We start from the raw sequence: 18,336 nt of genomic DNA, 5'->3' as shown, positions 1-18,336 counted from the left end.
TTACCTATAGAACCCAGGCTTGAATTTAGTCTTCAGTTCTTTCAGTTTGAGAAATGCTAAAAAAAAAAAAAAAGAAATGCTGAGTGTGGTTTTCTCTTTTGGTTTTTCTAATTTCAGCTTCTCGCAGATTGTTAAATTTGTTTAAGACTAAAAAACCCCCTCATTGTTGTCAAGTTGGAAGGAATTCATAGCTGACCCTCCAGCAGGTTTCTGAGACTATAATGGGAAAGGAAGAGATTGCCCATTTTTGTCCTTTGGAGCAGATGGTTGATTCAAGTCAGCAGAGAGGCATGGTCTTTGGGTTAGTAGTGCAACTCCTCATGGATTACTCCACAAGACCAGGATATTCATAAACAGTCCTAACATATCTATCAAAAATACAGTGTTTATGGAACTACCATTATTTATTTGTAAAACCAAAAAGAAATGATCTTTTTTCCTCCACAATTCCTCATCTCTCAGAATGGCTTTATGAGATCCAGCAATGGCTTTCATAGCTCTTTAACGAATCATAGACTATAAATTGATAGGCAGACTCTCTAGGATATCTTCTCATGTAACAGTGGTTTCTCCAGGGGGAGTCCGTGGTAGTCTTGATTTGTAAGTTACTTTTCGCTTTTAAAGAAGTGAGTAAATCATTCCGGCGATGTTCTCTTGGCGATGCTGGCCCTCGAGGTGGTGGAGCTAGTGTGCTTTGCTGTTGCAGCAGGGACTGTATTAGGGATCATAGGAAAACTCCAGCGTGTCTGGCATTCAAGAAGCCACAGACCAACTCTTGGATGTAAACCTGCTTGAGAACCAGAGATTTGTACAGATGACAGAGAGTGGCTACAGAAGTGAGTCTGACAACCTCCAAGTCATTATTGGAGCCACTGTTCCTACTTGACTTTGAGCAAACAGCTGCGGATGAAGTGAGAGAGAAACTTGGGTCATCATGCAAAATCAGCAAGGACCGGGGGAAGATATATTTTGACGTTACTTTGGAAAGTCTTGCTAAGGTTCTTTGTTTGAGATCAGTCTACAATTTATTTGTGGTTGTTCAGGAGTTTAAAGATTATCAGTTCAAAGAAACAAAGGAAGAAGTTCTCAAGGATTTTGAAGAATTGGCTGCGAAGCTTCCGTGGTCAAGCCCATTGAAAGTTTGGAAAACTAACATCAATTTCAAGAAGAAAAAAGCAAAGCGCAAAAAAAATAAATCAAAACGCAAACAAAGAAAAATTTAATAATTGACCGGGAGAAAAAGTAGAGGAGAAATATGTTCAGAAGGTTGCGAGTAATGCCTTGGAGTCACATATATTAGACTATTATGAAAATCCAGCCATTAAAGAGGAGAGTGCAACATTAGTAGGTGATCATTTGGACTCTTCACAGGAAGATGAGACTGATGAAAGCTCAAAAGAAGAAAGTGCCCCACAGGTGCTCAAGTTTAGAGTCACGTGCAGTAGGGCAGGGGACAATCATTGCTTTACTTCAAATGAAGCTGCCACAGGTTTTGGGGGTGCTGTTCAAGAATATTTTAAGTGGAAAGCTGACATGACAAACTTTAATGTAGAGGTTCTTTTGAATATCCATAATAATGAAGTAGTTGTGGGCATTGCATTGACAGAAGAGTCTCCATCGAAGAAATATCACACATTTTGGGCCCACGACTCTTAGGTCTACTATTGCCTATGGAATGTTCAGGCTTTGTTCTCCTCAACCATCTGATATAATAGTTGATCCAATGTGTGGAACGGGGGCGATACCAATAGAGGGGGCTACTGAATGGTCTGTCATTATATTGGTGGTGACAATAATCCGTTGGCTGTGAATAGAGCTGTAAATAACATCTCTTCTTTATTGACCAAGAACCAAATTCAGGAATGCAAACCAACTTGGGGCCTGCCCATAGATGCTGTCCAGTGGGATGTCTGCAATCTGCCACTAAGAACTGGTTCTGTGCATATTATTATAACAGACATGCCATTTGGGAAGAGAATGGGCTCCATAAAGAGAAACTGGAAGCTTTACCCAGCTTGTCTGCGGGAGATGAGCTGTGTCTGTAGGCCTGGGACTGGCCGTGCTGTGCTCCTAACTCAGGACAAGAAGTGCTTTACCAAGGCATTATCGGAAATGAGACACGTGTGGCGGAAAGTGCATACTGTCTGGGTGAACATAGGGGGCCTGCATGCTGCAGTTTATCTTCTGAATCGTACCCCTCAGGCTTTTGTTCATTCTTCAGAACAGGATGAGGACAAAGGAAACCCTTGGTGATAACAAACAATGAAGATGGCTAAATAGCAGTACCTTTCTCAACACTGGAAATATCAGCACAAAGAACTTTATGAGGAAATAATAGTATTAACAGGAGTGCAGTTTGCATTGAACTTAATCTGGTCTACAGCTCTTCACCTAGCTTAACAAAAGATGTGATGGAATGGGAAAAAGTCTTAAGAGAATGCATAAGGTTTCTTTAGAGCTGGTTCACAAGAATAGCTGAGCAGTGAATTTTTTTTATGGTGGCAGATGGACAACTACCTCAGAGAACCTGTCAGTGCCAGCTTTGCTTTTCACTTGCTTTATTTCTCCTCATCTCAGCCTCAGAAATAGCTTGTCAACATGTCTGCCCCACAAGATGAACTCTGCACACCTGTGTGAAAGTTTATCCTCTGCCTTTTAAAAATTAAAATATACATCGCTATGCAGGCTAATATAGAACTAAAAATACATGTGAAGATTCACCAAGGAAATTGCAGATACTGGGCTCTAAATAGTTCTTCTTTTAAAAAAATTACAGCAGATAGATTGATAAGGTATGGGTCCAACACCAGATTAAAAGACATTTTCTTTTACTTTCAATGAAGGTATCTTGTTTTCCACAACCAAACGAAAATCTCACGATCTTTATATTGGTTTATTAAAAAGGACTAGGGAATAGACATATTTTTGCTAGAGAAACATTTTTGGGTTGTATGAAGTTTGTTGTTTTCTCCTAGCTGGTCATTCATATTTAGCTACAAACCTATATACATTCCCGAGAAAGTTTTGTGGGTAATTAAAATTACCTCAACACTGAAAAAAAAGTGAGTAAATCAAATTGTGGCATGTTACTTATGTAAGATTACAAAATATTATAGGCTGTCAGTCATAGTTTTCCCAAGAAACTTCCTTCACTAAGAACAAATATCTACTAAAGTTTTTTCAGAAACATATCCAATATAAAAAACAAAACATATTTTTTTAAAAATAAATGATTATACTATTATGTATAAGTATCCAATTTCAATAGAGGATTAATTTTGAAATAAGACTAAAATGTAATAATATTATTAATAATTAAGAAGATAGTTAAACAATTTATTACAATATTCCTCTCTGCTCCAAGACATATTTTCATTTAATGTCTCACATTTCAAATTCCACCAAAAAATGTATTTGTAACTTGATGCCAAAGGTAAAAGTAATTTACAAGAAAAGTTTACTCTTGCTTTACGCATTAAGCAAAACCCTAAATTTAATCCACTGCCACCTGAATTGACTTCACCTCATTATAACAATGCAAGATAAAAAGGAACTTCTTAGTGTCTTCAAGGCTGTAAATCTCTATTTAGTCAGAATGCTTCATATTTCTCCTAGTTAGAGGCGAACAGATTTCAAATGCTGATCTTAGTAATATTTCCCTTAATTACCTACACCACCAGTGATCTATTTTTTTATTAGTTGTTGTTGTTATGTGCTGTCAAGTTGACTACATATAGCAACCCTATGCACAATAGCTCTGAACCCTGCTCTGTCCTGAGCCTATCTCACTAAATCTAACACTCCTATCCTCATTACCCCAGTTATTGTGTCAATCCATCTCGTTTGGGGTCTTTCTCTTGACCTTTCATAGGATGATATTCTTCTCCAAAGATTGGTCCTTCTTCGCTATGTGGTCAAAGTATGTGAGACAGAGTCTTAAATTATGTGCTTACAAGGAACAGCTTGGTTTCATCCTCTCAAGGATAGACTTGTTAGTTCTCTTGGTAGTCCATGGTATGTCCAGTATTCTTCTCCAGCAACACTACTCAGTGCTTGGTTTAAAGTCAGGAAAGGTGTGTTTCAGTGTTGTATCCTTTCTCTATGCTGATTCAATCTGTATGCTCAGCAAATTATTAAAGGAGCAAACTACATGAAGAAGAATGTGGCATCATGATTAGAAGAAGACTCATCAAAACCCTGCATTATGCAAATGACACAATTTTGCTTACAGAAAGTGAAGAAAATTTGAAGCAGAATATCAAAGACTGCAATCTTCAATATGGATTACTTCTCAACATCAGTAAAACAAAAGTTATCTCTCCTGGACTAACATTATGATAGTTGTATAAAAGATTGAATTTGTCAACCCTTTCATTTTACTTGCTTCCACAATTAATACTCATGGGAGCAGCAGTCAAGAAATCAAGTGATGTGTTGCACTGGGAAAATCTGTCAAGGATCTCTCCAAAGATCAATAATGCTGTTTAAAAGCTGTGCAAACTAACTCAGTCTTATATAAGTACAGATACTACATAAGACCATTAGTGTTAAAAAAAAGGATAGCTAGTTAGATGTTTGTGAATATCCAAAAGGGGAAGAGAAAGAAGGGGAAAAACGTAAAAAAGGAGTAAGGAGGGGGATCACTGGGATAGCAGAGTTTAGTGGATGGAGGGGGTGCAGTGAAGGAATGGGAAAGATTCAGTAGGGATAGAAGAGATGTGGTGATATTAGGTGGAGATTAATAGTGATTTGCTGTATGAAATACAGTGTATGTGAATGATTGTATGAAACACAATGTAAAGAAAACATTTATAAAACACAGTGAATATGAATAAAACAGTAAATTTAAAATATCTCTTTTTTCATATTTATTTGTATACTAATATATTTGGAAGCAGGAGTGGCATCCATTTCCGAAACAAACTTGCCTCTGGAAACTCTATGAATTTTGAGAAATGGTGATAGTTATAGAAAAGCTTTAGGTCTTTTGTTAATAGGGTTGCTTTGAGTCGTGCGCGAATCGACGACAATCAACAACAAAAACAATATATATTTTTGTGATGAGTGCCCAAGAGTATGTAATGTATATTTTTTCAAAGCAATTATAACATATTGTTGTTGTTGTGATGTGCCATTGAGTCGCTTGTGATTCATAGAGACCCTATGTACAAGAGCTCTATATGCTCCTCTATCCTGTGCCAACCTAGCCATCTCAAATGCACTTATTCCCACCACTCCACTCACAGAATCGATCCATATCATCAAAGGTCTTCCTCTCCTTCGCCGACCCCCACTCTGCCAAACATGATGTCCCTCTTCAAGGACCAGTCCCTCCTTGCAATATGCCCAAAATATGTCAGATGAAGCTTCAGAATCGTTGACTCCAGGGAACATTCTGGCTTCACCCTCTCCAGGACAAACCTGTTTGTTCTCCTAGCAGTCCATAATATATTCAACACTCTTCTTCAGCACCATGGCTCAAAGGCATCAATTCTCTTTCTATCAACTCTATTTACTGTCCAACTCTGATGCATAGCACGTAATTGCAAAGACTATAGCCCAGATCAGGTGCACCTTAGTATCCAGTCTGGCATTGTTGCTCTTCAGTACTCACAGCCGACTCTCCCAATGCAATTCGTCTCTTGATTTCCTGGCTGCTGTTACCAAGAGTATTGACTGTGGAGCCAAGTAAATTAAAACTGCTAAGTATCTCAATCTCTTCACCATCCATACTGATGCTGCCAATTGGCCCAGTGGTGAGAATCTTTGTTTTCTTGATATAAAGCCTCAATCCATATTGAAGGCTGCAGTCCTTGACCTTCTGCAGCAAGCGCTTCAGGTCCTCCTCAGTTTCAGCAAGCAGGGTTGTGTCATCTGCATAATGCAGGTTGTTGATGATTCTTCCACCAATCCTGATGCCACATTCCTCTTCATACAGCCCAGCGTCTCGGATGATCTGTTCTGTGTACAGATTGAAAAGGTATGGAGACAGAATACATCCCTGACGAACATACTTTTGCTTTAAAATGTATATATCATTTTTGTAAATTCAAATGCATATGGTCAATTTTGAGAATATGGCATATGAGTGATGTCAGCAAACAACTTCAGAGCTGGGGGTGGGTGAGCGGTAAAGATTACAATTGTTGATTTTAAAACAGACCCAAATAGCCAGTCATATAAAAAAGAGTACATTAGCATCTGTCAAATAAGAAGAATGGAACCTCTAAGTTGAAATAGTGAAGAATTCTATGGGCAAAATAGTAAATGATATAGGAAGCATCAAAGAAGATTCAAGGAAGATATGAACTCACTATAACAAAGACAATTGGTTTACATTCAGCCATTTCATGAGGTAGCACATAATCAAGAACCAATGGAATTGAATAAAAGAAGATCAAGCTGCATTGAAGGTATTGGTGAAAATCAAGGCTTCAAGAATTGACAGATAGCATGGCGGTGCCTCAACAAATAGCTGTAACACTGGACGTTATCATTTATCTATCAAAAAACCCCCTGGCCAACCAACTAAAAGACATATTTGTGCTCCTTCTGAAAAGGTGATGTAATAGAATGTGAAAATTATTTTTTAAAAATATCATAATGTCACAGAGGTAAAATTTTTGCTGAAATGGAAAATCTTACACCATTACGTCAGTGGAGAACTTCCAGAAATTCAAACAGGACTTGGAGGCACTTTTGAATGAGGAATATCATTACTGATGTTAGATAGATTTTTTTTTTACTCTACAAGAATGACAGGAAGATGTTTACTTGTATTTCATTGGCTGTGCAACTGTGCGGATTATAACAAATGAGCAATTTGCAAAACATAATAATATCAGAACACTTAACTGGACTTTAGGGAACCTATTTTTTATTTTATTTTATTATTATTTTTGGGTGTCTGTGTACTGTCAAATCAGATCTGACTGGTACAGGAGGAGATTGTCCCTTCTTTCCCGGCAGAGCATCTGGTGGATTCGAACCATGCGCCTCGGCGATTGCAGTGCAGCTTCTTGCCACTAGGCCACCAGAGCTCCCCTAGGGAACCTATTTATAGACCAAGAAGCAGTTATTCAGACAGAGCAAGACAACACTATGTGGTTGAAAATCAGGAATATGTGGATCAAGATTGTATTCTTGAACTCTAATTATCCAATATGTATTATAAGTTGAGAAAGACAGGAGAGGAGGACTCAGTTTGATCAGTAATATTTCTAATGACATTAGATGGTACTGTGTTTTGCTAGAAACTATTTTGAAAGAAAGTCAGGAACTTTTTAATAAAGTGTTTTTCCACTAGGAATATCACAATAGCAAATTTACCCCTACATTTAGTTAATTGATACATGTACTATCTATGAAATAGTTTATTTCTATTCTGCCAAGTTTTGGTGAGATTAAAATTTCACTATATATGAAATTTTATTTCATTGCAATTTTTCATGAACTAATTTGTAATAAAAACATGTTTAACTTGAAAATTTAAACCACAAAAATGATAATTATTATAATTTTGGTCTGGAAAATTAGGTGTTTATGCTTTTGTAATTAATTAGTAAGATGTTGGATAGTTTTGATAGTAGTCCTCCTATCTTTTTTAATGTCTTACTTCATCTTGGATATCAAGTACATTTAGTTATAAGTCAGCTACAAAATTTCATGATTTTTGTTTTCTTTTTCTAGACTACAAAATAAGTTATATTGAAAAAGGAAGGAAAACTTGAGCTAAAAAATAGTTATTAATAAAATTTTTTCATTTATATTATAAATATAAAATGTTATTAAAAATAGCAACTAAGACTTACATAGTGAACTTTATTAACTATAACTCATGTCATAATTTTTTAATTGAATGAATTATGAGTAGCTCAATATAAAAATTAAGTGTAACTTGATTGAGTTTTTAATCTAACCACAGTTTATGTAAGATTATGCTTGTTATCTGGACTCGCAACTTCTCTTCTTCATATTCTTTCTTACTCATGCCCAATTTTTGTTACCTCTTTTTATTACTTTCTTAAATACAAATGTGTTTTTTAAAAAATAGAATAAATTCAATCAAACATAGTTGTGAACTATTTCTTTTTTTTACTTTTTTTGAACTATTTCTTGAAATAAAAAATATTAGTTTCTCAGTTTCTCTCAAAGCCTTTAGATGACTGATTACTGAATATGTTAAAAATTTACATGAAATGTTTTAAAATATTTGTTGTTGCTGTTGTATGTAATTGAGTCAGAACCAAGCCATAGCTGACCCCCAAGTGGATTTTCAGAGGCTGTAAGTGTTATGGACTCAACTCAAGCTCTTATTGCTTTTGAATCAGAACCAACTCATAAGTGAGCTTTCAGTGACTTTTCGGAGGCTGTAAATGACACAGAAGGAAATTCCTGTCTTTTCTCCATGGAGCAGCTGGTATATTCAAACTGCCAGAGAAGTGGTATTTCTGGTTTAGCAATGTACCACCCCATGGGCTATGCCACTAGAGCTCCCCAAATGTTGTGGAAATTTGTAAAATTTTGTCAGAATTTTTTTTACATGATATATAAGAGGTTCTCTGGTGACCTAGTGGTAAGAAGCTGTGCTGCAGACCCAAAAGCACTGGGCTGGAATCTGCTAGCTGCTCCGTGGGAGAAGGATGTGCAGCCTACTTCCCTGAGAAGGATGTGCCGCCTACTTCCCTGCAATTAACTGCCTCTGAAAACTCACAAGATGGCCAGTTAGGGGTCTGTTACAACTCTATGCTACACAACAACAACATCTATACATAATTAATGACTTTGATGATTGTTACTGTTGTTAAGTGCCTCATAGCAACCCTATGAAGGAAATTCCTGGACACTTGGGTGCCTTTCATCCTCTCTCCAGGTTCATAGGTTCCCGGAGGCAAACTATTATGGAAGTGGATGCCACTCCTCCTTCCAAGATTTTTTTAATCAGGGAGCTCCACCCCGCTCTCTGTTCACCTTGGGTAGCCAACCATTAATGCATTTAACACATCAGTGTCACTGTGTTTAGCCTCACAGCAACCAAAAGTGACCGCGGTATGGCAACTTGTACACCAGGGCTATATGACGTAGACCTAGAGGAGTCGCCTGCAATTCGACGGCACTTAAGAACAATAATATCAACACAGAAAGAGAGATCAGCTGGCCCAGTGGACAGAACGTGATGCTACCAAGCCAAAGGTGGGTGACTTTCAACCTGTGGCCCTCGGGCCTGTCTTTCATTGTTTTTGTTCAGACATTCCTCTAGGTCATATAGCCCTGGTGTACAAGTTGCTGTACTGCGGTCACTTGTGGTTGCTGTGAGGCTGAACATTGTGACACTGATATGTCAAATGCATTTATGCTTGGCTACCCAATATGGACTTTGATGATAAATCTTAACAATCATTTTTAATTGCAGTATTTTATAGTATTTATTCAATTTTTTGAGCACTATGTTCCAGAACACTGTACCATCCAGAAACTACTAGTTAAATATTTAGGCATTAGGAAACAAAGTGCTACATATTGCAAAGTGCCTGGAACCTTTTACATTAAGAAACAAAATACTACATATGATTGCTTGGAGAATGAGTTATTGTCCCAACAATTTCCCAGAGGTGAATGAATCATATAGTCAGATAATATGCTCAAGAAGTATACAGGAAAGTGCTCAAGAACATTTCTTGAACTTTGAGGTAGCATGGATAGCATAATTTGGAGATGTATGTGAGAGGGAGCTCTGGTGGCCTTGTGGCAAGAAGCTGGGCTGCAATCCTTAAGGCATACATTTCAAATCCACCAGATGCTCCAGGAGAGAAGGATGGACAGTCTACTCCCATGTAATAAACTGCCTCTGAAAACCTGTCAGGGTTCAGCTATGGGTCGGTTATTACATGAAGATACACAACAATACCATTTGAGAAGAAAGAAAAATTCTGTATCTTGAATATTCCTAATAGAAGCAAAAGAAGTAGAGGAAATCTTTTATAATTTAGAAAAGGAAACAAAAATAACAATAAATAACAGTTAATTTTAAGAGTAATAGTGGACCATTCACCTAGCATAATGTTAAATGTGACTGTGGAAAATGTATCAGTTAGGGTTTAAATTAGGTTAGATATTGTTGTTATGTGCTATTGAGTCAACTATGAATCAGCAACCCTATAAACGATAAATCTGAACCTCCTCCTATCCTGTACCATCCTCATCATCACTTATATAGCTGAGTCCATTGATATAGTCACTGTGTTCATCCATTTTGTCTAAAATCTTCCTCTCTTAAGCTAAATAAGCCTCCATCTTTCCACACACAATACAATTTTTAAAGTACTGACCCCGTAATAACATGCCCAAAGTATGTGAGATGAAACTTCATCATCCTTGCCTCTAAGGAATACCCACCCTAGTTGCTCTTTCTCCAGGACAGCTTTATTCTTTTGACAGTCCATGGGACACTCAGCACTCCCTCTCCAACAGAAAAGCTCAAAAGTGTTCATTATTCTTCTGTCATCCTTAGTCATTGTCCAACTTTCAGATGTATAGCAAGTAATTGAAAATTCCCTGGCTTGGATCAAGCACACCTTAGTAAATCTATTCTCATTGAGACAATGTTCCAGTAAATGAGTGATAAATCAGATCATTTTCCCAGTTGCTGGAAACCACACATTAGAGCATGTGGTAAAACTAAAAGTTAAGAACAAGTAATTAAGTGTGAAATAGAGCTTATCAATCCCATAGACAACAAAGTAGGTTTGAATCTTTTGTAGGCTTAAACACAAGAGAACTAAGAATGGTAAAGAGTAAGGTTAAAAATAGCAGTACGTAGTCAAGAACTGGGATACTACAAATAGATGAAACTGGATAAATGAAGCGAGAGAACAGATATTAAGATGATCTTAGTTATGTGCCTGAATTCTCTACTAATCTTTGGTGTGAGGGCCTAAGTAAGGACAGCTTATTAGCATGAGAAGGATTGGATTAAAGGAAAGTTCTGAACATTCAGTCTTCTGTACTAATATAAGCACAATTCTAATCACTTGGGAAAATCTTTTTAATATATTTTAGTGTTTTCTGAGGGCAGAGACATTGTTGACTAAATTTGTGTGCACATATTTTAAGGATAAGTACGATGGTCAGTGATGCATCGACCAGGAGTATTCTGCTGTAAAATCCCCAATTATGGAGAGCTATTGGAGGGTCGGTGAGAAAAGAGAAAGCCTGTATGAGAGGTAAAATGTGAGAGTAGGGGAACAGGGGAGAAAGTTGGTGGCCACAGATAGGAAATATTTTTTCCAATCTGGTAGTAATATAGTTTTGTGTGTCCCCCCCCCCCACATTATGTCATGATTAAGACATTGTAAACCCTGCAACAATTATCTTAATGTTTCTTTTTCTGATTTTAAATGTTTTGCTTAGATAAATGCTGTTTTCCTCTTACAATTTCTGGCACCGTTACTAAAAGTGGTTGACTAGATGCATAAAAAACAAGGTTTGAACTAGAAATGACATCATTTGAACTGTTTCTTCATTTTCCAAAATAAACAGAATGTTTTTAAAGTTTGAGTTTGTGCTTTTTAGAAAATTAACTAGATTGTCTCATCGTTTTATTTCTTTGTAAATTTTAGAAAAGAAGTGAATACTCAAGTTAAATTCTTTCAGCATGTTACCTTTATTTATTTGCTTGTTTTTTTAAGCACTGAAGTATAATTTTTGTGATTAGCTAGTGTATTATGGCCTATTACTGGTCTAATGTGACAGGTGTGTGGCTTGAAGCCATTGAGATGTTTGTATGTTTCTAAGCATATTTGGTTATTTTCAGATATATAATAACTGTCATGATGCCCATGCATGTAACACTGTTATGACTCTTCCTGTTCTGATAGTACTACTTATTGCTGAGCTGTCAAAATAGACGTTGTGTGGTTTCTTTGTACCATCTGCTAGGAAATAATTTTTAGTATATATTTTCAATGTTGCAAAAGGGAGCAGGGATTTACAGTAGAAGTACAGAAGCTTTAAAATATTAACAGCCCATTAAGTACAGGATATGGTTCATGAGGTTTAATGGGAAGTTGTTAAAAGGAGATGGAACTATTCCAATGATTGGGGAGGGGTGATTAGTGGTAAAGAACAGGGCAGAGGGAAAAAAGAGGAAGATTATTTTCACCTATAAATAATAGTCAATGTTTAGGTACACTAAACAACAATAACAACAAACAACAACAAAACTTCTTTTATTCTGATAAACAGTACTTGGAGCTCAATGAGAAGTCCATTTGGTGCATATGTTAACTTTTTCTTTCAAAGGCTATCCAGCAGTGCTGTGTTAAAAAAATTTCCTGTGGATTTGAGATGCTTGGCATTCATTAAATCAAACCTTAAAGGACTTTGAAATAGCACCTACTTTGTTTAACATTTAAAAAATTATAAGGCTCATGAGACTAGTGCTTGGAATGGCCTTTAGTGATTATCCAGAGTATAATAAAAATACAAGTGTTCCAGAGCAGGGTATTTTAAAAGCAAGAGTGTAATACTTAACAGCATAATATTTCATATACACCTGAGTCTTGGTTCATAGAAGAGTGGCACACTTACAATATACACCTGGCCAATGACAGTTATTAGGGTCTAATATATTATGAGTGTCCCACGCTCAAGAATCCCTAGTGGTGAAGTGGTTGAGTACTTGGCTATTAACTGAAAGGTAGACAGTTTGAACATACTAACTACTCCATAATAGAAAGATGAGTAGATGGTTGCTTTGAATTGAAATCAACATAGTGACAATAATATGGATTTCTGGTCTGTTCAAAGCACACACTTATATTTTGGCTTCTAGGTTCCTGTTGCGGTCCTACTCTTCTAATTGTTGTTGTTGTTATGTGCCATCGAGTCATTTGCGACTCATAGTGACGCTATGTACAAGAGCCTTAAATGCCGTTCTATCCTGTGCCAACCTCGCTGTCTCAAACACACTCATTCCCACCACTCTACTCATAGAATCGATCCATATCATCAAAGGTCTTCCTCTCCTGCGCCATGCCTCCACTCTCCCAAACATGATGTCCCTCTCCTAGGACCAATCCCTCCTTGCAACATGCCCAAAGTATGTCAGACGAAGCTTCAGAATCCTTGACTCCAGGGAACATTCTGGCTTCACCCTCTCTAGGACAAACCTGTTTGTTCTCCTAGCAGTCCATGGTATATTCAACACTCTTCTCCAGCACCACAGCTCAAAGGCATCAATTCTCTTTCTATCATCCCTATTCACTGTCCAACTCTCTGATGCATAGCATGTAATTGCAAAGACTATAGCCTGGATCAGGCACACCTTAGTCTCCAGCCTGATGTCGTTGCTCTTCAGTACTCTTGAGAGGTCCCTCTCAGCTGACTTTACCAGTGCAATTCGTCTCCTGATTTCCTGGCTGCTGTTACCAAGAGTGTTGACTGTGGAGCCAAGTAAATTAAAACTGTTAACTATCTCAATCTCTTCACCATTCATACTGATGCTGCCAATTGGCCCAGTGGTGAGAATCTTTGTTTTCTTGATATTGAGCTTCAATCCACATTGAAGACTGCAGTCCTTGACCTTCTGCAGCAAGAGCTTCAGGTCCTTCTCACTTTCAGCGAGCAGGGTTGTGTCATCTGCATAACGCAGGTTGTTTATGGATCTTCCAGCAATCCTGATGCCACATTCCTCCTCATACAGCCCAGCGTCTCGGATGATCTGTTCTGCATATAGATTAAAAAGATATGGACACAAAATACATCCATGATGGACCCCTTTCTTGATTTTGAACCATCCAGTGTCTCCCTGCTCTGTTCTGATGACTGCCTCCTAGTCAAGTATAGGTTTCGTATTAGCACCATCAAATGTTCTGGGATTCCCATTCTTCTCAGAGTCAGCCACAGCTTGTTGTGATCCATAGTCAAAAGCCTTTGCATAGTCAATGAAGCACAGATAGACATTCTTCTGGTATTCTCTGCTTTCTGCCAAGATCCATCTTACATTATCTATAATATCCCTGTAGCCGGGTGGGCAGTAACATTGAATATTGGTCTTTCTAACTGGTAAATGTCTTTCAACAACTTTTTTCTGTAGAATGCTTTTCTGTCAGTTAATATTATATATATTTAAAAATTAAGATAGACTAGGAAGAAGGATTGGCAATCCACTTCTGAAATTACAGGCCTTCAAAAACCCTATGTACAATAGAGCACACTTAGATTATCATTTGGACTAACTCTTCTACTTATTTCAGTTATTTTCCCCCATTTAAATCTTTAATCCTGACTATGTTTTATAACTATTTTGAGCTTCAACTTTTTTTGTCCATAAAATAACATGTAGCTACTTCACGGAATTATTTATAAAGTAAAATTAAATCATGCAGAGGAAAGCCCTTTGTAGATTATTGAGTGACAAGCATGGTATATATTATATTTTAATTGGATTAAAGTAAAACCCCAATTCATTGTAATAAAATCAATTCCAACTCCTAGAAGTCCTATTAATAATAGGTTAATCAGAAACCAAATTTATGCAACTTTGTAGATAGGGACAATTCTTGGAAAAGTAGCGATTCTGGTAATGTGGCTACGAGTCCATTTCAGCAAAACAATATTAGATTTACTACATATGCTTCATGGATTTTTTGCTCCACATTTTATGTATGTTGTTGTAATAATGTGCTGTCGAATCGCCTGTGACTCATAGCAACCCTATGTAATACAGCCCTGAACCTGCTCTATCCTATGCCAGTCTTACTGTCTCTGACAGACCTACGCCCATTCCCCTAGTCACTGAATCAATCCATCTCATCGAGGGTCTTTTTCCCTTGCACTGTCCCTCCACCTTCCCAAGCATGATGTCCCTCCCCAAGGATTGGTCCCGCCTTGAAACATGCCCAAAGTATGTCAGACAAAGCTTCAGAATCCTTGCCTCCAAGGAGCAGCCTGGTCTCACCCTCTCCAAGATGAACCTATTTGTTCTCCTAGTAGTCCATGATATATTCAATACTCTTCTCCAGCACCACAGCTTAAAGGGATCAATTCTCCTTCTATCATCCCTAGTCATTGTCTAGCTTTCTGATGCATAGCAAGTAATTGCAAAGACCATGGCCTGTATCAGGTGCACTTTAGTTTCCAGACTGACATCATTGCTCTTCAGTTCTTTGGAGAGGTCTCTGACAGCTGACTTTCTATTTAATTGAAGAAAACTTCTAAAAGCCCTTTAGAATCTTGAATGGGAACAGTGGACATTCAATATGATTTTTCTGCTTTTAATTCTTTAATTCCTTATCTGAGTATTCCTCGAAAAACTAGTTGGTGCCATTATTCACTATTCACAATTTAAAGAAAACAATACCGCTGCCACTGAATTGATTCCTACTCATTGAGACCTTTCATTGGGTTTCTGAGACTGTAATTCTAATGAGGTGAGACTGCCCATCTTTGTCCTGAGAAACCACTGGTGGATTCATATGACTAGAGGCCTGTACAATCTTTTGCTTAGCAGAGCATCACACTACAGGCTATATCACCAGAGCTCTATCCACTCTTTAGGGTGCGAAAATACAAATCACCCTAAAATTTCTTGACTTAAAATAAGTATGACTTATTCTCACAGTATCTCTTCGTTAGATATTTGGGAAAGGCTCAGCTGGGTGGTTCTAGTTCTAATGTCAAATACAGTTTCAGTTAGTTTATGGTTTAAGATGGAACAGCAGGGGACTGGCTGAACATCTTTCTTGTGGTTCCTCATGTGGACTTTGGGCTTTCTCACAATATCCTAGTCCTGGGGCAGTCAGATTGTTTATAGGGTAGTTACTAAACGGAATGTCCCAAAGGAAACAAGTAGAAAGTATATTGCCTTTTATGGCATGCCCTGTGAAGTAACAAGGCGGTCATGATTTAAGGAGAAGACATATAAATCCCACCTCTTTATGGGAAGAGTTAAAATATGTGGGTGTGAAATGGGAGATATTATTATGTCTATCTTTGAGAAAAACAGTCTGCCACACAAATGATAATTATTCCTGTCAGTTCATCTATACCTCTTTTTCCCTTTTAATCTGACCTCTCTAGAACTATACTATGGGAAGATTTATTTTAATTTTTTTTTTAGAATCACATAGATATATATATATACACATACACATACACACACACACATATATATATATATATATATAAACAAAGAAAGTATAAAAGCCAGTTGAAAGTAGGAAAACTATTTTGTTACCATTTTAAGGCTATAATATGCTTCATTTTTAAAAGATTGCTTGAAAAGTATACTGAGACAAATCCTTTGTCATTATTTTTGGGTTATTTATTTAAGAAAATATTTATTTCTAAAAATTGGTTTGGAAGGTTGTTGTAGTTGTAATAGTCCATTGAGTTGCCTGTGACTTATAGCAACTCTATGCACAATAGCTCTGAACTCTGCTCTATCCTGAGCCAATTACACTGTCTCTGACACACCTACCTCCATTACCCCAGTTACTGTGTCAATCCATATCATCCAGGATTTCTCTCTCCTGAGCTGTCCCTCTACCTTTCCAAGCATGGTGTCCTTCTCCAAGGACTAGTCCCTCCAGTCAGTATGTCCAAAGTATGTGAGATGGAGTTACAACATTCTTAATCCTTGTCTCCAAGAAGCAACTTGTTTTCAGCCTCTGCAGAATAGATCTGTTTGTTCTCTTGACAGTTCATTGTATGTTCAGTACTCTTCTCCAGTACAGCAACTCAATACCTTCGATTCTTTTTCTGTCATCCTTAGTCAATCCCAGCTCTCTGATGCATTGCAAGTAATTGTGAATACCATGACCTGGATCAGGCACACTTCAATCTCTAGATAGACATTGTTTCTCTTTAGCAATCTAGAGAGGTTTTCCTAATGCAGGTTTTTCTAATGCAGATTCTTTTGATTCTCTGACTGCTGGTGTCAAAAGTGTTGATTGTGGAACCAAGCAAGCTGAAACTGTTAACAATCTCAATCTCTTCTTCATCTATCATGGTGTTGCCAATTGGCCCAGTGCTAAGAATCTTTGTTTTCTTAATGTTGAACCTCAATCCATATTGAAGACTTCTAATGATTCAGCGAATAGTTGGGTCATTTACTCATACCAAATTAGTTAATTCCTACTCTCTTCTATTTCTAGGAGGGGTGTGTGTGTGTGTGTGTAAGAGAGATCCTAAAATTTATGTATAGATATGGTTGGATATTTAATATCCCAAACATATAAAGGAATTGGAAGTTTTTCATTTAATAATTCTCTCATTCTTAAAGGTGATGAACTTATGAGGTTAAAATTATAAACTTTAAAATGACATTTTGTGTAATCAGTATGTTATAAACTTACATGTGGTACACTTAAACTGGGAAATATTCATGGAATGCCTGGGTTTGTTAAATGAATTTAACTGAAATAAAGCAACTTTGTTTAGTTGTTGCGTACCATTGAGTCAAAACCAACTCATAGCAGAACCTTCAATAGGTTTTTAAAGGCAGTAAGACACATGGAAGGAAATTGTTCATCTTTCTTGCATAGAACGGCTGATAGATTTGAACCAAGTACTGTTGGGTTGACAGTACAATTCCTTATCACTAAGCTATCAAAGCTCTTTAGATCAGTTTTGTTTGTTGTTGTTATTAGGTTCCATCAAGTCAAGTATGACCCACTAGCAACCCTATAAACAACAGATCTGAACACTTATCTTGTGCTGTCCTTACACTTTCTGACATATTATAGGTAATTTTGGCAGTCACCATTTCAAAGGTGTTTCTCTTCTTCACTGACCCTCCACCCTTCCTAGCATTATGCCCCTTTCCAAGGAATAACCCTATAGCAACATGCCTGATGTTTGTGAGGCAAATCCTTATCATCTTTGCCTCCAAAGAGCACTCCAGCTGCAACCTTTCTAAGACACATTTGCTTTTTCTTTTGGAAATTCATGGGATGTTCAGCTGTCTTCTCCAACACTACAACTCAAAGGCATAAATTCTTCTTCTGTCATCCTTAGTCATTGCCCAGCTCTCAGATGCATAAGAAGTGATTGGAAAGACCATGGCCTAGATCAGACTCACCTTAGTCTTCAAAGTTACAGCAATATTCCTCAACAATTTGGAAGGGTACCTAACTGTGGAATAGACCACCAATTACTCATATGCAAGTTCAAGCTGAAGCTGAGGAAAATTAAACCAAATCCACAGGAGCCAAAATATGACTTTGATCTCATCCCACCTGAATTTCAGAATCATCTCAGAAACAGGTTTGAGGCCTTGAACACTAATGAGTGAAGACCAAATGAGTTGTGGGAGGATGTCAAAGGTATCATCCA

The 18,336-nt window shown here is 37.3% G+C and overlaps 1 protein-coding gene and 1 pseudogene across 1 annotated transcript in view; both read left to right on the top strand.

The window, feature by feature from the left end:
- The window catches only part of ADAMTS6 (ADAM metallopeptidase with thrombospondin type 1 motif, 6), a 509,355-nt gene that overhangs the window by 87,489 nt on the left and 403,530 nt on the right, over window positions 1–18,336 (top strand). The window lies entirely within an intron of this gene.
- Window positions 661–2,253, top strand: LOC102854238 (annotated as a pseudogene).

Source organism: Elephantulus edwardii, unplaced genomic scaffold (genome assembly GCF_000299155.1).
Source record: "Elephantulus edwardii isolate Elephantulus edwardi_28Jun2011 unplaced genomic scaffold, EleEdw1.0 scaffold00254, whole genome shotgun sequence".
In the NCBI taxonomy this organism is placed as follows: Eukaryota; Metazoa; Chordata; class Mammalia; order Macroscelidea; family Macroscelididae; genus Elephantulus; species Elephantulus edwardii.
Note: the sequence above shows the minus strand (reverse complement) of the source record. Positions and strands in the feature narration are given on the sequence as shown.